The sequence below is a fragment of the Bos javanicus genome, chromosome 1 (genome assembly GCF_032452875.1).
Source record: "Bos javanicus breed banteng chromosome 1, ARS-OSU_banteng_1.0, whole genome shotgun sequence".
In the NCBI taxonomy this organism is placed as follows: domain Eukaryota; kingdom Metazoa; phylum Chordata; class Mammalia; order Artiodactyla; family Bovidae; genus Bos; species Bos javanicus.
In genome coordinates this window covers 592893-615809 of record NC_083868.1, presented here as the reverse complement: position 1 = coordinate 615809, position 22917 = coordinate 592893, and the positions used below count along the sequence as shown (strand labels likewise).

Below are 22917 nucleotides of genomic sequence, written 5' to 3'. Positions count from 1 at the left end.
CACTGCTGCAAACAAAGCTACAGCACCCAGTTCGGGCAGCTGGGCCACCTAGCTTCCCCCCTCACTCAGACACCTTATGTGGAGCCCACATGGAAGCCTAGATCTTCACAATGAGGTGCCCTTGAGGCTCTTATTTATCTTTTATTCTAGCAGATGTCAGGGGGGACCATTTTAGGCTGTCAGAGAGGGTCAAGTGCTCGTGCAGGGATTGAGCAGACTTCCCTTTCTCCTTTGAATCTAGACTTGAACCTCAAGGCAGCTTTCTGTCCTGTAGGGGCACCTTTTCTTAGGTCACAGGTTCCCTGTCATCCTTCCCAGAGTAGTGGGTGCCAGCTTGCCTGAGATTCCCTAATTATGCTTGGCCCCTCATGGGATCTCTTTCCTGTAATAATGAAAATCTTCCAAAGGATTTCTGTCTGCCTCCACCTTAAATGTTTTCAGAATCTGCCCCATAAGGAACCCATTCAGCAGAAATCCCTAAATCTCAAGTAAGATAGTTGGAATTCAGAGAGGTAAGCCCTATCTAGAACTTGCCAGTACCCACTGTAAGAGTAGGGATATGTCTTCCAAGTGAATTGGAGAGGAACATGGAGATTAAACAGCATTGTCAGAAAGATCTGCTGGTTCAGAGTTTGAGTAGGTAGATAAGAAAGAGTAGTGGTCCAGCCCAGGTCTTGATTGTGATTAGTTTTCTGTTCTTGGTGTAATTAGCTGCAATAATGGGGGATCATTATGTTCTCTAATGTAGTGAATTCATATGTTATAAATAAATTTAGGTATACATTATCTAAAAGCTGAGATTCCCTAAATTACAAACCACAAAGAACAGCTAATCACCAGAATTAATAACAGTTTCATGCAACACTTGAATGATAAACGTATGAAAAAGCACACATTGGGATTTACTTGGAATTCCAAAGTAGTTACAGCAATAAAGTTGAAGATGAAATTATTCCACTCTTTGTTTCTGCAAGCATTTTGGGCATATATTATCTCATTATATCCTATTAATCCTCTTTTGAAATAAGGTAGTATTATCCCAGTTGTGTAGAGGAAGACTTTGAACTGAAGAGAAACAACTCCTCCAGAAACAAAGAGCAGTTGGTTATAGAGGTAGGATTTACAAGCTCGAGAGATTTTTCGTATGCCAAGCTAAATCTAGTTAATTATTGGAGCTGTACTGCCCTGAGTTCATGACTATATCATCTTCCTTTTCTTTTTCCTTTCAGTTCAGTTCAGTTGCTGAGTTGTGTTTGACTCTTTGGGACCCCATGAACCACAGCACGCCAAGCCTCCCTGTCCATCACCAACTCACAGGGTTTACCCAAAATCATGTCCACAGAGTCGGTGATGCCATCCAACCATCTCATCCTCTGTTGTCCCCTTCTCCTCCTGCCTTCAATCTTTCCCAGCATCAGGGTCTTTTCAAATTAGTCTGCTCTTCGCATCAGGTGGCCAAAATATTGGAGTTTCACCTTCAACATCAGTACCTTCAACATCAGTTCTTCCATTGAACACCCAGAACTGATTTCCTTTAGGATGGACTGGTTGGATCTCCTTGCAGTCCAAGGGACTCTCAAGAGTGTTTTCCAAGACTGCAGTTCAGAAGCATCAATTCTTCTGTGCTCAGCTTTCTGTATAGTCCAACTCTCACATCCATACATGACTACTGGAAAAACCATAACCTTGACTAGTTGGACCTATGATAAGAAAGTAACGTCTCTGCTTTTTAATATGCTAAGTTGGTCTAACTTTCCTTCCAAGGAGTAAGCGTCTTTTCATTTCTTGGCTGCAATCACCATCTGCAGTGATTTTGGAGCCCAAAAACACAAAGTCAGTCACTGTTTCCCCATCTATTTGCCATGAAGTGATGGGACTGGATGCCATGATCTTAGTTTTCTGAATGTTGAGCTTTAAGCCAACTTGTTCACTCTCTTCTTTCACCTTCATCAAGAGGCTTTTTAGTTCTTCTTCACTTTCTGCCATAAGGGTCGTGTCATCTGCATATCTAAGGTTATTGATATTTCTCCAGGCAGTCTTGATTCCAGCTTGTGCTTCATCCACCCCAGTATTTCTCATAATGTACTCTGCATATAAGTTAAATAAGCAGGGTGAATTTATACCATTACTTTCTCCTTTACTACATGCTAAATAAAAGTTTATAGAACTTAGAAACTTGAAATGTATATGACAATTGAAGTTTTGATATTATTTCTGACATTGTCTGAAACGATCTAAGAATTTGGTAGTTTTTTGTATCAGTGCTAAAATATTATTTATCACATTTTTAATACATAGCTTTCGCCAACTGATTTCTGAATATAAAGAAAAGAGATCTAAAACTTCTCCTGAAAATAGCAACCCAGGTACGTCATCTGATACTGAATTACTCTTGGTGATTCTACCATAGATAAAGTAGGAATGAGGAAGTTTCAATAATGAAAGAACTATGAAAAAAGTAGTGTAAATTGCATGTGTATTTTATTTTTTAATTAATTTCTTTATATTCTAGTATTCAGAATTCTTTAAGAAGTTAATTGTAGGTGATTTAACATCAAAGACAGTATTGTCTGAAAAGAAATCTATCTCTTGAATATGGCCCCTAAAGTCCTATATTAGATCTTTGTGTAAATCAGAAAAAAAAAAATTAAGTGAGTATGATGTATATTTCATCTATAGTCATAGTACAGCAGATTGGATGTCTTATGAAAGTGAACTTTCATTTTTAAAAATGGTTTGCATTTAGTGAGTGATGGCTTAGACAGTAAAGCATCTGTCTACAATGCAGGAGACCCGGGTTCGATCCCTGGGTTGGGAAGATCCCCTGGAGAAGGAAATGGCAATCCACTCCAGTACTATTGCCTGGAAAATCCCATGGACAGAGGAGCCTGGTAGGCTACAGTCCATGGGGTCGCAAAGAGTCGGACAGGACTGAGCAACTTCACTTTCACTTTCAGTTTCACTGTGTAGTGATTAGTCTCACTAAAATAGTTACCATCATTAAAACTGGGAACTTGAATAATCCCTTCCTGGTAGGATAAGAAATGATAAACAATAACTGCAAAGCTGAGGCAGTGTGCAGCATAGTAGAGAGAGAGATTATTTCTGAAAGATACCTACCGATTGTACAGAAGGCAGAAAAGCAATGCCTGGTTGAGAACCAGTTATTTTGCCTATTGTACCAAGCAGGTCTAGATTACCAACTTCATTCCTTACAGATCCAGAGAGAGTGAGATAGGTTGACTTCATTAGGCTCAGATATTTTCTTTTGTGTGTTGGACAATTGTCATGAGAGTATAGTTTTGTAAGAATAAGATGTTCTCTTGCCATCAGTTAAAAGATTATCATAATAGATATTCAAATAGAACAACTTGGGACTCTGCAGGTTCTAATAAAAGCACAAAAATACTTTGCATTAACAAAAACAGCATTAGGTCCACTGGATGTGGCATCTAGCACATTGTACAGGGTGTCCAAGGATACCTTTAACTGAGTAGACCTCTATCTAATCAAAGGGGGCTTCCCAGGTAACTCAGTAGTAAAGAATCCACCTGCCAATGCAGGAGATATGGCTTGATCACTGTGTCGGGAAGATCCCCTGGAGAAGAAAATGGCAACCCACTCCCATACTCTTGCCTGGGAAATTCCATGGACAGAAGGGCCTGGTGAGCTGTAGTCCATGGGATCACAAGAGTCAGACAAGATTTGGTGACTGAACCACAAAAACATCTATCAAAGAGCTGTAGTTTGGTTTATTACACTAGTCAGAGGAGATACAGTGATGACAGTGTCTTGGTCTTCAATATGCTCAGAATACAGTTTTTCTCTGGTTAATTTCTGTATTTTTCTAAAGAAATTTCTCAAAGAAAACATGCTTATTTATTTGTTCATTTGTTCACTAAACAGATACATTTCAAGTGTCTTTTATGTACTAAGCATTGTTCTGATGTCACAGGGTGAAAACGTTTACAAATGACTGCCCCTGCCCTCCTTGCTTAAGCTTGCAGTGCTCCTCTCCCCGTGGAGTCACTGCATGTGAGTCATCCCTCCAGCATCAGATCATGACGACCCTGGAAAATGTTGTCCAACAGCACCAGAGTCCGTGGTTCCCTCCATCCTTCCCTAACTCCCTTTGTTCATCAGCTTAGGATGTGATGATGTATGCCTTCCAAGCTGAAAAAGCATGATTTCTATAAACATTTGCCATATAATGGGAAGGACTGATATAATGATATCCCTCACTAGTACACAGCACTCTTTGGGCAATCCTGATCTGTGTGGTCCAGATACTCCTGAGCAATGGAAGGAGATAGTCTCAACAGATTCTTTTTAAACATGTTAGTGTATATTTATGTATGTATATATATATATATACACAGAAGCTGAACTTTTTCAGCGTCTGTGTACCCTACTTCATGCTCACCACTACAAGTCTAGTCCCTATTCTCACCATTGAATTGAGCCCTTTTACTCGTTTGCGCTCCCCCACCTGCCTTTCAAGAGATTATCCTTTATAAACCTGGAATCACTACATCTTTCATACTTCTCTTGCCTTTGGAAAGAGGGCCAGGAAGAGAAGAGTTTTGTTTCTGATATTTTACCTTGCTGTGAGGTTCAGTGCCTTTGACCAAGCTTCCCTGTGATAGGGCGTTTTCATTGTGAACTGAAGAGCCAGAGAAGTAGTCATGTCCCAGCAAGACGTCTATAGTCTCTATTCAGTGCTCCAGGCAATAGAAATCCAGAAATACTATGCTGTTTAAGCATGCTATTGTCAGCTTATAGTACTTATTGTATTAATGGTATAGTATCATTTTCTGTCAGTTTCCTGGAGTTTGGTTAGGATTATGGTCATTGTAAACAGCAGTTCTTTTCTTTGATGTTTTGTTTGGCATTTGATGACTATAAAGGGGAGGAGCGGTTCTTAGGTATTAGTAACCTATGAGTATAGTACAACCACTGTTCTCTTCCTCTAGTGTGGCCTCCATGTGTGGTTTGAAATGAATACTTTTAAACAAAGCCTCAGTCTTGAGGTTTTAATACTCTGTATTTTTCTTCCATTGATTTAAAATGTATCTTGCTTTTTTCTTTAATAGTGGATGAGAGTTCTGAAGAGGACTCTTCAAGGAGGTAGGATTTTATGGATGTTTTAAATTATATGTTTAAATAAGGGAACATGGAGAAGAGAAACTAATGGTTGTTGAGTGTTCTACTCTGGGTTAGACACTGCATTACGTGCTTAACATTTGTGACCTCATAGAGTCATCACAGCAGCTTTGTAAAGTAGCTGTGTTCTACTTTTAATTAGGCAACTGTGGTTTCAGGAGGTTAATGAATTGACCCTGGTTAAAATGAGCTGACCTGTGATTTGACAATTGGCCTTCCTGGCTCCCACGTCCACTCCCATGGCCCTCAGCAGAGACTCAGAAGTACCTATGTAGCATATAAGTTAAAGATATAAATTAGTTCTTTGACATGTGTACATTTTAGTTTTCGACATTGTGGGGAAATTCCCTGTACTCCCTTAGAGTAAAGGAGAGAAGTGCCATCTCAGTAAGTGGTATCCCTGCTGACGGACCAAGACTCCCATTTTGGATGGACTCAGATTGGTCTCTGAACCTTGAACAGACAATGGAGAAGGAAAAGCCTATTCTTCCACTTTGTTTTAAGTCATCAGGTTTATTCCAGTTTGGGCAAACAAGAATTATTTCAATCCATCAGTTGGATTTTCAGTTCAGCAATTAGAACTTTTAGTGAAAAATTATTTTTAGGCTCTGCCGATACACTGGCTATCACTCTCTGTTATGGAAACTAAGAATGAGTGTTAACTAGATATTTCATAAGTTGGGAGAGATGGATTCAGAAATAGGTAATGAAAAACTGCACCTGGGGGTGCAGTGATTAAGATGGTTAGTAAGACATCTTCCTATGTAGGCAGTGTGGGTTCGATACTCGGTCAGAGAAGCTAAGATCTCACATGACCCAGGGTCAGACAGACAAAAGATAAAATAGAAGCACCATTGGAACTAATTCAGTAAAGATTTTAAAAGTGGTCCACATCAGACAGAGAGAGAGAGAAGTCGCTCAGTTGTGTCCAACTCTTTGCAGCCCCATGGACTGTAGCCTACCAGGCTCCTCAGTCCATGGAAGTTTTCAGGCAAGAATACTGGAGTGGGTTGCCATTTCCTTCTCCAGGTCCACATCAAGAAATCTTTAAAAAAATTTAAAAAAAAGCTGTTTTAAAACAGGCCAAATTTTATTAATGTCAAGAAAGTTCATTTAATATATCGACAAACTTTCACTTGCTTTTTTTTTTCTTCTTTTATTCAAGGACATGAGGTCACTCATTTTTATTGTATGTTTTTGCTTTAAAGGTTTCCCAACAAACCTGGCATTGATTTAGGGCCTACATCAAATGATGAAGTCTTAGATTTTAAAACCAAGGTAAAGTGTTCTGTTGTGAAATTAGTTTTCCTACTCTGAAATTAGTTTCATGTAGTATTTACTCTTATGATTAGACATGGAAGTGACAAATAGATTCAAGGGATTAGATCTGATAAACAGAGTGCCTGAAGAACTATGGATGGAGATTCATGACGTTGTACCAGAGGCAGTTATCAAGACCATCCCCAAGAAAAAGAAAAGCAAAAAGGCAAAATGGTTGTCTGAGGAGGCCTTTCAAATACCTGAGGAAAGAAGAGAAGCAAAAGGCAAAGGAGAAATGGAAAGATATACCCATTTGAATGCAGAGTTCCAAAGAATAGCAAAGAGAGATAAGAAGGCCTTTCTCAGTGATGACTGCAAAGAAATAGAGGAAACAATAGAAGGGGAAGGACTAGAGATCTCTTCAAGAAAATTAGAGATACCATGGGAACATTTCATGCCAAGACGGACACCATAAAAGATGAAATGGTGTGGGCCTAAGAGAAGCAGAAGATATTAAGATGAGGTGGCAAGAATACACAGAACCCTACAAAAAAGATCTTTATGAGCCAGATAACCAGGATGGTGTGATCACTCACCTAGAGCCAAACATCCTGGAATGTGAAGTCAAGTAGGCCTTAAGAAGCATCACTATGATCAAAGCTAGTGGAGGTGATGGAATTGCAGTTGAGCTATTTCAAATCCTCAAAGATGATGCTGTGAAAGTGCTGCACTCAATATGCCAGTAAATCTGGAAAACTCATCAGTGGCCACAGGACTGGAAAAGGTCAGTTTTCCTTCCAATCCCAAAGAAAGGCAATTCCAAAGAATGTTCAAACTACCACATAATGGCACACATCTCACATGCTAGCAAAGTAATGTTCAAAATTTTCTAAGCCAGGCTTCAAGAGTATGTGAACCATGAACTTCAGATGGTCAAGCTGGATTTAGAAAAGGCAGAGGAACCAGAGATGGGAATACCAGACCATCTGACCTGCTTCCAGAGAAATCTGTATACAGGACAAGAAGCAACAATTAGAACTGGATATGGAACAATAAACTGGTTCAAAATCAGGAAAGGAGTACATCAAGGATATACATTGTCACCCTGCTTATTTAACTTATATGCAGAGTACATCATGCAAAATGCCAGGCTGGATGAAGCACAAGATGGAATCAAGATAGCTAGAAGAAATATAAATAAACTCAGATACGCAGATGACACCACCATGATGGCAGAAATTGAAGAACTAAAGAACCTCTTGATGAAAGTGAAAGAGGAGAGTGAAAAATTTGACTTACAACAAAACATTCAGAAGACTAAGATCATGGTATCTGGTCCCATCACTTCATGGCAAATAGATAGGGAAACAATGAAAACAGTGACAGACATCTTTTTTTGGGCTCCAAAATCACTGCAGATGGTGACTGCAGCCATGAAATTAAAAGACGCTTGCTCCTTGGAAGAAAAGCTATGCCCAACCTAGACAGTAGATTGAAAAGCAGGGGCATTGCTTTGCCAACATAGTTCTGTCTAGTCTAAGCTATGGTTTTTATAGTAGTCATGTATAGATGTGACAGTTGGACTATAAAGCAGGCTGAGCACTGAATAATTGCTGCTTTTGAACTGTGGTATTGGAGAAGACTCTTCAGAGTCCCTTGGACGGCAAGGAGATCCAATTAGTCCATTCTAAAGGAAATCAGTCCTGAATATTCATTGTAAGGATTGAGGCTGAAGCTGAAACTCCAATAGTTTTGTCATCTGATGCGAAGAACTGACTCATTGGAGAATACCGGTTCTGGGAAAGTTTGAAGGCTGGAGGAGAAGGGGATGACAGAGGATAAGATGGTTGGATGGCATCACCAACACAATGGACAAGAGTTTGTAAAACCTCTGGGAGTTGGTGACGAACAGAGAAGCCTGGTGTGCTGCAGTCCATGGGATCACAGAGAGTTGCACACAACTGAGCAACTGAACTGAGCTGAACTGATGTTGATATTTTCATCAAATTTGAAGAACAGTGTAGATGCATAAAAAATATTAATAAAATCATATGAAATGGAGGCTTTGCTCATAGTATATCCTTAAGAATACTGATATGTTACTGATCTATTGTATATAAATTCTAAATATATGTTTCTCCACATACCTTATTATACTTTTTTTTTTTCCTGTAAAGTTTGTTCTTGACTAGGAATGTCTCACTTTTTCCTTTCTTCTTCCTCTTCTACCTTAAAAAAAATTTTTTTTTAAATATTTACTGTTAACCTAATTTTTCCTTGCAGAACACATTTCTTCAGTGTCTGTTATTTCAGTTCATCTCTCTCTGTCTCTATTGTGAACATGTTTGCTTATGGCTTTCTATTTAGAGTGTGGCTTTCATTCATGATCATTGCCCTATGGGTTTAACCTTGTTTTTTCCCTGTTTCATGGAAGCAGCTGAATTTCTTTCCCTGTTTCATTGGTCTCTAGCTGTTTGACAAACAGAAGTAGCTTATCGTGTTTGCAGTTCTAGCCCATCTAAATAAGGTTCTGTTAAAACCTAAACTTTCATATTTCCCTCCACAAGTGATAATCCATGTATATATTAATCATGGAAGCAAATTTCAAAATATAGCAATTAATTTAAATGTCTTAGTTTTTCCATAGTGCTCTAAACAACTGGCAGAGAAGGCATGACAACCCACTCCAGTACTCTTGCCTGGAAAATTCCATGGACTGAGGAGCCTGGTAGGCTGCAGTCCATGGGGTTGCTAAAAGTCGGACACAACTGAGCAACTTCACTTTCACTATTCACTTTCATGCATTGGAGATGGAAATGGCAACCCACTCCAGTGTTCTTGCCTGGAGAATCCCAGGGACGGCGGGGCCTGCTGGGCTGCTGTCTATGGGGTCGCACAGAGTCAGACACGACTGAAGCGACTTAGCAGCAACAGCAGCTAAACTACTGGGGATAAATTATTACTCTAGAACATTTTGGTAGAGAAAGTAATCTAGTGGGTGTCCTAGTATTTGTATAGCAGTCAATTAGGGGTAAGGAGAGGAACATCTGGGGCTTCTGATGTTATCTATCATAATCCTTTCCCCACGAGCAGGTCAGTGACAGAACTGGGATTTGAATCCACATCTGAATGACTCCAGAGCCTGTGCTCTTTGTGTTAGATCATAGAGGAATGGGGGATATTATAATTCTTTTATTCAGGTTGATACTTGTTATATTCTTCAAACTCTTATTTTCTTCTCCAGCATGTCTTGAAATCAAAGTTAACGAGGCTAATGAAGGCTTCTCAGCAATCCAAGAGAAACAGTAAGTTATTTGAAGACTGTCCTCCTGGTGTTATTCCTTGATTTGAAATGACACATGTTCTCATGTACTCTCTCCTGTTTTCACTGTACTAGAAGAAAAATGTGGCATTTTGAGACCAGAGAGTACAACTTTCTCTCAGGACAGTAATTCTGATAGTAATGTTGAAGATGTAGTTGAAACAGTTCCCAAACCATCACCCTGGTTTGAGGGCATCTGTCATCCTGCCTTCCCATCGCCTGAGCCTGTTTCAAAACTTCTCAAGTCTGTAGCAGGCCTTGGTCGTACAAAGGTAAGTTGTTCTGTTTGTAACTCTTCTTTCCCTGTATTTGTTCACATAACAGTCCCCTGATCCTTATGGTGGCAAAAAAGATCCCACCGCAGAAATAGAAGCCCTCAAAGTCACGATATGAAATGGCGTGATAATAAAAGCCATACATGTACATGATTCAGATTTATAAATATTGGCATAATAAGTATGCCATTATGAAAGAAAAGAATTACAAAGCACTAAGGAAAAACAACCAGATGAATATGAAGTTGGGGAGGAGGATGAAGGGGAAGAATTCCTTTAAGAAGGACAAGATGAATATAAGATGGAATGAGGATGAAGATGAGACAGATATTATACAAACCCAACAGAAATAGTGGGGTCAGTCAGACCAGGAACTCTATATTATAAATATGCAAGAAATTATTTCAAATTCAACTTAAGAAGAGAAAGTGAGGTTGTAGAAAAACAATGCTCATACTCTTTTGAAAGACATATAGCTGATTTTTATGAAGAACTTAAAAAAATGTGTTCATTATTTTTTTTGGTGGTTGTTTTCGAGGTTGGTGGTGATTCTTGTTTTTTCATTGAATTGAAGTGCAGTCAGTTTAAAATACTGTGTAAGTTTCAGGTGTACAGCAATGTGATTTGTTTATACTTGTGTATTTGTGTGTGTGTGTGTGTGTGTGTGTGTGTGTGTGTGTGTGTGTGTGTATATATATATATATATATATATATATATTTAATTTAGTTCCCTCTGGAAGTTTATTTAAATTTGAAGTGATTTCTCTTTTAAAAAAAAATTCTCACTTTGAAATGAAGTGATGTCTTCTACTTATCCTAGCAAAACTTTTGTTTAGAGATAATTCAAGATGAGCCGTGTTTTAGGCCTTTGGATACGTATTATGAATTAAGAATTTCTGGCCCTTCTGTTTCTTATGGTTTCTAACTTCAGTTCAGTCACTCAGTCATGTCCAACGCTAAATACTTAATGCACTTATTTAATTTATCTTACTGTTTGCTATAACCTTGGTGGATGTTTTAGATCTTTCTGAAAATAAAGAGGAAATACATAAGCATTTTATCTATTCTTTTTACTAAAATTATAATTTATAATTTTATAAATGAGATTCTAAATCTCTCTTCATTAAATGAGAAAATTTTCAGCTGCAATAGTCTGAAAGAAGAAATGTAGAAGTATATTTTTTTCCTCTGGAGAGATTCTGATTTCTTTTTTCTGAATGTCAGCAAATAATGGGTAATTACATACAGTAAATGAATGAAATCATGATTCATGCTTTTTTTTTATATAGACTACTTGTTATTATTAAATCATAAAGAAAGAAAAATTACCAGCAGAGTTTATAAAATTATCTGTGGAAGATAATTTTCCTTTTAAAAATATCTCTAACAACATGTACATTCCACGTTATTTTTATTTATTTATTTTTATTTTAATTGGAGGCTAGTTACTTTACAATATTGTAGTGGTTTTCCCATACACGGACATGAATCAGCCATGGATGTACATATATTCCCCATCCTGAACTCCCCTCCCACCTCCCTCCCCATCCCATCCCTCTGGGTCATCCCAATGCACCAGCCCTGAGCACCCTGTCTCATGCATCAAACCTGGACTGGCGATCTGTCTCACATATGATAATATACATGTTTCAGTGCTATTCTCTCAAGTCATTCCACCCTTGCCTTCTCCCATAGAGTCCAAAACACTGTTCTTTATATCTGTGTCTCTTTTGCTATCTCACATATAGGGTTATCGTTACCATCTTTCTAAATTCCATGTATATGCATTAGTATACTGTATTGGTGGTTTTCTTTCTGGCTTACTTCACTCTGTGTAATAGACTCTAGTTTCATTCACATCATTGGCACTGATTTAAATGTATTCTTTTTAATGGCTGTGTAATATTCCATTGTGTATCTGTACCACAGCTTTCTTATCCATTCATCTGCTGATGGACATCTAGGTTGCTTCCATGTCCTGGCTATTATAAACAGTGCTGCGATGAACATTGGGGTACACGTGTCTCTTTCACTTCTGGTTTTCTCAGTGTGAATGCCCAGCGGTGGGATTGCTGGGTCATATGGCAGTTCTATTTCCAGTTTTTTAAGGAATCTCCACACTGTTCTCCATAGTGGCTGTACTAGTTTGCATTCCCACCAACAATGGAAGAGGGTTCCCTTTTCTTCACACTCTCTCCGGCATTTATTGTTTGTAGACTTTTGGATAGTAGCCATTCTTACCTACGTGAGATGGTACCTCATGGTGGTTTTGATTTGCATTTTCCTCATAATGAGTGATGTTGAGCATCTTTTCATGTGTTTGTTAGCCATCTGTATGTTTTCTTTGGAGAAATGTCTGTTTAGTTCTTTGGCCCACTTTTTGATTGGGTTGTTTAATTTTCTGGAATGGGGTGCAGGAGCTGCTTGTATATTTTTGAGATTAATTCTTTGTCAGTTGCTTCATTTGATATTATTTTTTCCCATTCTGAAGGCTATCTCTTCACCATCCTTAGAGTTTCCTTCGTTGTGAAAAAGCCGTTAAATTTAATTAGGTCGCATTTGTTTATTCTTGCTTTTATTTCCATTACTCTGGGAGGTGGGTCATAGAGGACCCTGCTGTGATTTATGTCAGAGAGTGTTTTACCTATGTTTTCCTCTAGGAGTTTTATAGTTTCTGGTTTTATGTTTAGATCTTTAATCCATTTTGAGTTTATTTTTGTGTATGGTGTTAGAAAGTGTTCTCGTTTCATTCTTTTACAAGTGGTTGACCAGTTTTCCCAGCACCACTTGTTAAAGAGACTGTCTTTTGTCCATTGTATATTCTTGCCTCCTTTATCGTTGATAAGGTGTCCATATGTGCATGGATTTATCTCTGGGCTTTCTATTTTGTTCAATTGATCTATATTTCTCTTTGTGCCCGTACCACATTGCCTTGATGACTGTAGCTTTGTAGTATAGCCTGAAGTCAGGCAGGTTGATTCCTCCAGTTCCATTCTTCTTTCACAAGATTGCTTTGGCTATTCGAAGATTTTTTTATTTCCATACAAATTGTAATATTATTTGTTCTAGTTCTGTGAAAATACCGTCAGTAGCTTGATAGCGATTGCATTGAATCTAGAGATTGCTTTGGGTAGTATACTCATTTTCACTTTATTGAGTCTTCCAATCCATGAACATGGTATATTTCTCCATCTATTTGTGTCCTCTTTGATTTCTTTCACCAGTGTTTTATAGTTTTCTATCTATCTATCTATCTATAGGTCTTTTGTTTCTTTAGGTAGGTATATTCTAAGTATTTTATTCTTTTCGTTGCAATGATGAATGGAATTGTTTCCTTAATTTCTTTTCTGTTTTCTCATTGTTCATGTATAGGAATGCAAGGGATTTCTGTGTGTTAATTTGATATCCTGCAACTTTACTATATTCATTGATTAGCCTAGTAATTTTCTGGTGGAATCTCTAGGGTTTTCTATGTAGAAGATCATGTCATCTGCAAACAGTGAAAGTTTTCTTCTTCTCTTCCAATCTGGATTCCTTTTATTTCTTTTTCTGCTCTGATTGCTGTGGCCAAAACTTCCAAAACTATGTTGATTAGTAGTGGTGAGAGTGGGCACCCTTTTCTTGTTCCTGACTTGAGGGGAAATGCTTTCAATTTTTCACCACTGAGGATAATGTTTGCTGTAAGTTTGTCATATATAGCTTTTATTATGTTGAGGTATGTTCCTTCTGTTCTGCTTCCTGGAAAGTTTTTATCGTAAATGGATGTTGCATTTTGTTAAAGGCTTTCTCTGCATCTGTTGAGATAATCATATGGTTTTTATCTTTCAATTTGTTAATGTGGTGTATTACATTGATTGATTTGTGGATATTGAAAAATCCTTGCATCCCTGGGATAAAGCCCACTTGGTCATGATGTATGATCTTTTTACTATGTTGTTGGATTCTGTTTGCTATAATTTTGGTAAGGATCCTTGCATCTATGTTCATCAGTGATATTGGCCTGTAGTTTTCTGTGTGTGTGTGTGTGTGTGTGTGTGTGTGTGTGTGTGTGGCATCTTTGTCTGATTTTGGTATTAGGGTGATGGTGGCCTCCTAGAATGAGTTTGGAAGTTTACTTTCCTCTGCAATTTTCTGGAAGAGTTTCAATAGGATAGGTGTTAGCTCTTCTCTAAATTTTTGGTAGAATTCAGCTGTGAATCTGTCTGGACATGGGCTTTTGTTTGCTGGAAGATTTCTGATTACAGTTTCAATTTCCATGCTTGTGATGGGTCTGTTAAGATTTTCTATTCCTTCCTGGTTCAGTTTTGGAAGGTTATACTTTTCTAAGAATTTGTCCATTTTTTCCAAGTTGTCCATTTTATTGGCATATAGTTGCTGATAGTAGTCTCTTATAATCATTTGTATTTCTGTGCTATCTGTTGTGATTTCTCCATTTTCATTTCTAAGTTTGTTGATTTGATTTTTCTTCCTTTGTTTCTTGATGAGTCTGGCTAGTGGTTTGTCAATTTTAGTTATCTTCTCAAAGAAGCAGCTTTTAGCTTTGTTTATTATGGTTTCTTTTGTTTCTTTTGCATTTCTTTCTGCCCTAATTTTTAAGATTTATTTCCTTCTACTAACCCTGGGGTTCTTCATTTCTTCATTATCTAGTTGCTTTAGGTGTAGAGTTAGGTTATTTATTTGGCTTTTTTCTTGTTTCTTGAGGTAAGCCTGTATTGCTATGAGTTTTCCCCTTAACACTGCTTTTACAGTGTCCCATAGATTTTGGGTTGTTTGGTTTTCATTTTCCTTCATTTCTATGCATATTTTGATTTCTTTTTTGATTTCTTCTGTGATTTGTTGGTTATTCAGAACCATGTTCTTCAGCCTCCTTATGTTGGCATTTTTAATAGTTTTTCTCCTGTAATTGACATCTAATCTTACTGCTTTGTGGTTAGAAAAGAGGTTTGGAATGATTTCAATTTTTTTGAATTTACCAAAGCTAGATTTATGACCCATGATGTGATCTATCCTGGAGAAGGTTCCATGTGCACTTGGAAGAAAAAGGTGAAATTCATTGTTTTGGGGTGAAATGTCCTATAGATATCATTTAGGTCTAACGAGTCCATTGTATCATTTAAAGTTTGTGCTTCCTTGTTAATTTTCTGTTTAGATGATCTATCCATAGGTGTGAGTGGGGTATTAAAGTCTCCCACTATTATTGTGTTATTGTTAATTTCAGCTTTCATACTTGTTAGCATTTGCCTTACATATTGTGGTGCTCCTATGTTGGTGCATATATATTTATAATTGTTATTTCTTCTTCTTGGATTGATCCATTGGTCATTATGTAGTTTCCTTCTTTGTCTCTTTTCACAGGCTTTATTTTAAACTCTATTTTATCTGATACGAGTATTGCTACTCCTGCTTTCTTTTGGTCTCCATTTGCATCAAATAACTTTTTCCAGCCCTTCACTTTCAGTCTGTATGTGTCCCCTGTTTTGAAGTGGTCTTTTGTAGACAACATATATAGGGGTCTAGTTTTTGTATCCATTCAGCCAGTCTTTGTCTTTTGGTGGGGGCACTCAACCTCCTTACATTTAAGTTAATTATTGATAAGTATGGTCCTGTTGCCATTTACTTTGTTGTTTTGGGTTCGAGTTTATACACCCTTTCTGTGTTTCCTGTCTAGAGAAGATCCTTTAGCATTTGTTGGAGAGCTGGTTTGGTGGTGCTGAATTCTCTCAGCTTTCGCTTATTTGTAAAGCTTAATCTGGGTTGTAGGTTTTTCTCTTTGATCACTTCAAGTATGTCATGCCATTCCCTTCTGGCCTGAAGAGTTTCTATTGAAAGATCAGCTGTTATCCTTATGGGAATCCTCTTGTGTATTATTTGTTGTTTTTCCCTTACTGCTTTTAATATTTGTTCTTTGTGTTTGATCTTTGTTAATTTGATTAATATGCGTCTTGGGGTGTTTTGCCTTGGGTTTATCCTGTTTGGGACTCTGTGGGTTTCTTGGACTTGGAGGACTATTTCCTCCCCCATTTTAGGGAAGTTTTCAACTATTATCACCTCAAGTATTTTCTCATGGCCTTTCTTTTTGTCCTCTTCTTCTGGGGCTCCTCTGACTCGAATGTTGGGGCATTTAGCATTGTCCCAGAGGTCTCTGGGGTTGCCCTCATTTCTTTTAATTCTTTTTTCTTTTTTCCTCTCTGCTTCATTTATTTCTACCATTCTATCTTCTACCTCACTTATCCTATCTTCTGCCTCCGCTATTCAACTGTTGGTTCCCTCCAGAGTATTTTTTATCTCATTTATTGCATTATTCATTATTGATTGACTCTTTTTTATTTCTTCTAGGTCCTTGTTTAACATGTCTTGCATTTTCTCAATCCTTGGCTCCAGGCTATTTATCTGTAACTCCATTTTGTTTTCAAGATTTTGGATCATTTTTACTATTATTATTCTGAATTCTTTTTCAGGTAGACTCCCTATCTCCTACTCTTTTGTTTGGTTTCATGGACATTTATCATGTTCCTTTACCTGCTGAGTATTTCTCTGCTTTTTCATCTTGTGTAGATTTCTGTGTTTGGGGTGGCCCTTCAGTACTCTGGCAGTTTGTGTTTCCTCTTTATTGTGGAGGTTCCTCGCTGTGGGTGGGGTTGGACGGTTGGCTTGTCAAGATTTCCTGGTTAGGGAAGCTTGTGTCAGTTTTCTGGTGTATGGAGCTGGATTTCTTCTGTCTGGAGTGCAATAAAGTGTCCAGCAGTGAGTTTTGGGATGTCTATGGGTTTGGTGTGACTTTGGGCAGCCTGTATATTAAAGTTCAGGGCTATGTTCCTAGATTGCCAGAGAATTTGTGTGGCTTGTCTTGCTCTGGAACTTGTTGGCTCTTGGGTGGTGCTTGGTTTCAGTGTAGGTATGGAGGCCTTTGGATGAGTTCTCATTGATTAATGTTCCCAGGAGTCAGGAGCTCTCTGGTATTCTCAGGTTTTGGACTTAAGCCTCCTGTCTCTGGTCTTCAGTCTTATTCTTAGAGTAGCTTCAAGACTTCTCCATCTATACAGCACAAATGATAAAACATCTAGGTTAATGATGAAAAGCTCCTCCACAGTGAGGAGCACTTGGAGAGGTTCATAGAGTTATATGGAGAAGAGAAGACGGAGAAGGGAGATAGAGGTGACCAGGAGTAGGGGAGGGGGAATCAAAAGGGGAGAGAGCAAGCTAGCCAGTAATCAATTCCCTATGTGCTCTCCACAGTCTGGACCCCTTGTAGAGGTTCACAGAGTTACAAAGAGAAGAGAAGAGGGAGGAAGGAGACAGAGGTGACCAGGAGGAGAAAAGGGTGAATGAAAAGGAGAGAGACAGATCAAGGCACTAATCAGGTCCCTAAGTATTCTCCACAGTCTGGAACACACAAAGAGATTCACAGAGTTGGGTAGAAAAAGAAGGGAGAGGGAGGAGATAGAGGCGACCTGGTTGGTGGAGACAAAGCAGAGTCAAAAAGGGAAGAGAGCAATCAAGCCAGAGAGCAATCAAGCCAGTAGTCACACTCCAAAGTAAAAATGGGTACCGAAGATTGGGTTCTTAAAGACACAAAATTGATAACAAATACCAAAAAGCAAAGATTAAAAATCTAGAGTAGAGGTTAGACTCTAAAAAATACAATATTAGAAAAACAAAACAAAGTCACAAAAATTATGAAATATATATATGAAGTTTGCTTTAAAAATAGGGTCTTTTTTTGCAAGGTAATAGTAGGTTATAAAAATGAAAATTAAAGGAGTGATGTCAGGGGACATTCAGCTTTAAGGAATCCAATATGTTATTCTTTTCTTTTGTGTGCCATTTCTCAAGGATTCTCTATTCCTCATCAGTTGCTGCAGGAATGAGCAGAGCTGCATGCATTTCCCGGGACTGAGATCCTGAGAAAGGGTGATCTGCTTGGTCCCTTCAGTGACTCCCTCCAGTGATCTCACTGAAACGTAATCTGCTCAGTTATGCAGACATGCAATGCTTTCTGGCCCTTCGAAGATGGTTATTTGCTTGGCTTTGTTTTTGCTCAGTTTTTTTTTTTTTTTTAACTGCCTAAAGCTGCCTTGTATAAAGATATATAAACATGCTTTTCTGCAAACAAAGCACCCTTGTTTCACTCGAGACTTGGGTCCCCTGTGTACCTCTTCTCATTGACTCCAGTCCCCAGGTCCTCATCTACAAAGACCATGACAAAGTAATAGAGAACTTAAAAATTATATATATATATATATATATATATATATATATATATATATATATATATTTAAATAATGATAATAGTAAAAACATATCTAGGAATTTCTCTGGAGCTGTTGTGGGCAGTGTGGGGTCAGTTCAGTTTCAGATAGTTCCTTGATCCAGCTTATACTTCTCAAGATTTATAGGCCCCTTCCAATGAAGTCGCTGCTAACTACAGGGTTTTAATCTGTTGCACCTGTCACTTCCAAAGCAGTTCCCACTGTTTATTTTAGCTTCTTCCGTTTGCTGTTCTCTTCAGTGTCTAATTTCTGTCCTGATACAAAGGGGCAAAGGTGGTCACTTATTTAGGCTCACTTGTTCAGTACTGCTGTGGGGACAGAGGGACACTGCAAACAAATATTACTGGCATGTGTGGGGAGTGCTTACAGTGTCTCAGCCACACTGGGTTTGCCTCTGCTCATGGCTCATGTGCTTTCCCACTCTACACTTCTCAGGCTCTAGGTTGCTCTGCCAGGGAACTATCTGAAGCGGGCCCTGGGTTGTGTGCACTTCTGAGGTCTAAGCCACTCAGGTTCAGTTTCTCAGGTAGTCCACAAAGGGGCAGACTCCTTTGGGCCTGCGTTTTTTGCCCTTCCCAGGTCTGAGCAGCTCAGGCGACCAGGAGCTTGGCGAGCTCTGTCTCCCTAGGTGGGGAGTTTGTCTTATCACCTCCCTGGTCCCAGCCACTCAGTTTCCTGGGGGGCAGTGGGTGCGCCCGTCTCCAGTGTGCCCTATGTCTCTTCTGGGGAGCTGATCTCTGGCTGCGACCCTCCTGGCAGAAGTCAACCATCCAGAATCCCAAGAGGTTTTGGTTAGCGACTGGGTGCCTGCTTGCTAGAGGCTGCCTCTCTGGAGCCGAGTTTGCCTCTTTCCAGCTCTGGCTGTCCCCCTCCTGCTTCCCTGTCTCCAGTGGGGGATGGGCCGATCCACAGCCATCTAGCTCTCCTCTGGTATTCACTCATTCCTTTTTTTTTTTTTTTTTTAGTGAAAATCATATTTATTTATTTTTTAATTTTATTTTATTTTATTTATTTATTTTTTTTTATTGTTCCAATTTTATTTTATTTTTAAACTTTACATAATTGTGTTAGTTTTGCCAAATATCAAAATGAATCCATCACAGGTATACATGTGTTCCCCATCCTGAACCCTCCTCCCTCCCCATACCATCCCTCTGGGTCGTCCCAGTGCACTAGCCCCAAGCAACCAGTATTGTGCATCGAACCTGGACTGGCATCTCGTTTCATACATGATATTTTACATGTTTCAATGCCATTCTCCCAAATCTTCCTACCCTCTCCCTCTCCCACAGAGTCCATAAGACTGTTCTATACATCAGTGTCTCTTTTGCTGTCTTGTACACAGGGTTATTGTTATCATCTTTCTAAATTCCATATATATGCGTTAGTATACTGTATTGGTGTTTTTCCTTCTGGCTTTCTTCACTCTGTATAATAGGCTCCAGTTTCATCCACCTCATTAGAACTGATTCAAATGAATTCTTTTTAATGGCTGAGTAATACTCTATTGTGTATATGTACTATAGCTTTCTTATTCATTCATCTGCTGATGGACATCTAGGTTGCTTCCATGTCCTGGCTATTATAAACAGTGCTGCGATGAACACTGGGGTACTTGTGTCTCTTTCCCTTCTGGTTTCCTCAGTGTGTATGCCCAGCAGTGGGATTGCTGGATCATAAGGCAGTTCTATTTCCAGTTTTTTAAGGAATCTCCACACTGTTCTCCATAGTGGCTGTACTAGTTTGCATTCCCACCAACAATGGAAGAGGGTTCCCTTTTCTCCACATCCTCTCCAGCATTTATTATTTGTAGACTTTTGGATCGCAGCCATTCTGACTGGTGTGAAATGGTACCTCATAGTGGTCTTGATTTGCATTTCTCTGATAATAAGTGATGTTGAGCATCTTTTCATGTGTTTGTTAGCCATCTGTATGTCTTCTTTGGAGAAATGTCTATTTAGTTCTTTGGCCCATTTTTTTGATTGGGTCATTTATTTTTCTGGAGTTGAGCTGTAGGATTTGCTTGTATATTTTTGAGATTAGTTGTTTGTCAGTTGCTTCATTTGTTATTGTTTTCTCCCATTCTGAAGGTTGTTTTTTCACCTTGCTGATAGTTTCCTTTGATGTGCAGAAGCTTTTAAGGTTAATTAGGTCCCATTTGTTTATTTTTGCTTTTATTTCCAATATTCTGGGAGGTGGGTCATAGAGGATCCTGCTGTGATGTATGTCAGAGAGTGTTTTGCCTATGTTCTCCTCTATGAGTTTTATAGTTTCTGGTCTTATGTTTAGATCTTTAATCCATTTTGAGTTTATTTTTGTGTATGGTGTTAGAAAGTGTTCTAGTTTCATTCTTTTACAAGTGGTTGACCAGATTTCCCAGCAGCACTTGAAGAAACTAAAGACCTAGATATAGAAAAATATAAAACACTGGTGAAAGAAATCAAAGAGGACACTAATAGATGGAGAAATATACCATGTTCATGGATTGGAAGAATCAATATAGTGAAAATGAGTATACTACCCAAAGCAATTTATAGATTCAATGCAATCCCTATCAAGCTACCAACAGTATTCTTCACAGAGCTAGAACAAATAATTTCACAATTTGTATGGAAATACAAAAAACCTTGAATAGCCAAAGCGATCTTGAGAAAGAAGAATGGAACTGGAGGAATCAACCTACCTGACTTCCGGCTCTACTACAAAGCCACAGTTATCAAGACAATATGGTACTGGCACAAAGACAGAAATATAGATCAATGGAACAAAATAGAAAGCCCAGAGATAAATCCACGCACATATGGACACCTTATCATTCCTTTGTTTTTTGAGCGGGCCTGGCAGTGCCTTAGGTTAGGGCTTTTTGCAGGATAGTTCTCTCTCTGTCTCTCTCTCTCTTTTTTCCTCTCTCTCACTCTCTCTGGCTATCCCACAGTTTGGGTTGCTGTCTCATGTTAGTTCCCTCAGATTGCCCCCTCAGGACATTCAGGCCCAGTCCTTACCCTAAGCAGTGCAGCCCGTGCCTCCCTGTTCAGCCCCCACTTGCTGGTGGTGGATGCAAGCACAGGGAGTTCCAGTTAGGCACGTGTTCCATGGGGTTTATTTATTTATGTATTTATTTTTCCTCCCAGTTATGTTGCCCTCTGAGATTCCAAAACTCCCCACAGACCCACCGGTGAGAGTTTTTCCTGATGTTTGGAGACTTCTCCCCTTTTAAGACTCCCTCCCTGGGATGGATCTCTGTCCCTACCTCTTTTGTCTCTCTTTCTATCTTTTATATTTTGTCCTACCTCCTTTCGAAGACAATGGGCTGCCTTTCTGGGTGCCTGATGTCCTCTGCCAGCATTCAGAAGTTGTTTTGTGGAATTTGCTCAACGTTCAAATGTTCTTTCAATGAACTTGTGAGGGAGAAAGTGGTCTGCTCATCCTATTCCTCTGCCATCTTAGGACCATGCCCCAGCCCCCCGTATTATTTTTAAGAAACTATTAATTTCAGTGTTCATAGATGTGAAATTACCAGGTCATTTCTGTGTTTTGTGAAACTAACATGTAAATTCTTCCATATAGAAAAGTTAGTCCTTGTGGTTACTTGATTTTTTTAGTTGTTTTTTTCTTTCCCAATGTGAATATTGAGTCCTTATTGATCATCATAAATGTATTTGAAAACTTTTAAACCTTCAATTTGGATAATCATAGTTCTACTCCTTTTTTTATATCTAGGTCATTCCTTTAATCTTTACCTGCCATTCCAGAAGACATAGATAAGAAGTTACAGTCGTTAATGTGCTGTTTACAGGGAAAGAGGCCGTAAACCATCTGAATGTTCAAATAGGGTTGTAAAAAATTCATTTATTCTTTTTTTTTTTTTTTGTAGCCATATTTTTGTTTTATTTATTTTTTTTTATTCTTCCAATTTTATTTTATTTTAAACTTTACATAATTGTATTAGTTTTGCCAAATATCAAAATGAATCCGCCACAGGTATACATGTGTTCCCCATCCCGAACCCTCCTCCCTCCTCCCTCCCCATACCATCCCTCTGGGCCGTCCCAGTGCACCAGCCCCAAGCATCCAGCATCATGCATCGAACCTGGACTGGCAACTCGTTTCCTACATGATATTTTACATGTTTCATTGCCATTCTCCCACATCTTCCCACCCTCTCCCTCTCCCACAGAGTCCATAAGACTGTTCTATACATCAGTGTTTCTTTTGCTGTCTCGTACACCGGGTTATTGTTACCATCTTTCTAAATTCCATATATATGCGTTAGTATACTGTATTTATGTTTTCCTTCTGGCTTACTTCACTCTGTATAATAGGCTCCAGTTTCATCCACCTCATTAGAACTGATTCAAATGTATTCTTTTTAATGGCTGAGTAATACTCCATTGTGTATATGTACCACAGTTTCTTATCCATTCATCTGCTGATGGACATCTAGGTTGCTTCCACGTCTTGGCTATTATAAACAGTGCTGCGATGAACATTGGAGTACACGTGTCTCTTTCCTTCTGGTTTCCTCAGTGTGTATGCCCAGCAGTGGGATTGCTGGGTCATAAGGCAGTTCTATTTCCAGTTTTTTAAGGAATCTCCACACTGTTCTCCATAGTGGCTGTACTAGTTT

General features: G+C 38.7%; 1 long non-coding RNA gene across 8 annotated transcripts in view; it reads left to right on the top strand.

The window, feature by feature from the left end:
- The window catches only part of LOC133257929 (uncharacterized), a 76644-nt gene that overhangs the window by 16326 nt on the left and 37401 nt on the right, over nucleotides 1–22917 (top strand). For 7 of the 8 annotated variants that reach the window (XR_009740199.1, XR_009740385.1, XR_009740258.1 and 4 more), the window contains 3 exons: nucleotides 2299–2366; nucleotides 5094–5127; nucleotides 9668–10017. This is a non-coding gene — a long non-coding RNA (uncharacterized LOC133257929). The remainder of the gene's footprint in view (nucleotides 1–2298; nucleotides 2367–5093; nucleotides 5128–9667; nucleotides 10018–22917) is intronic. The other variant, XR_009740016.1, reaches the window with a different exon arrangement.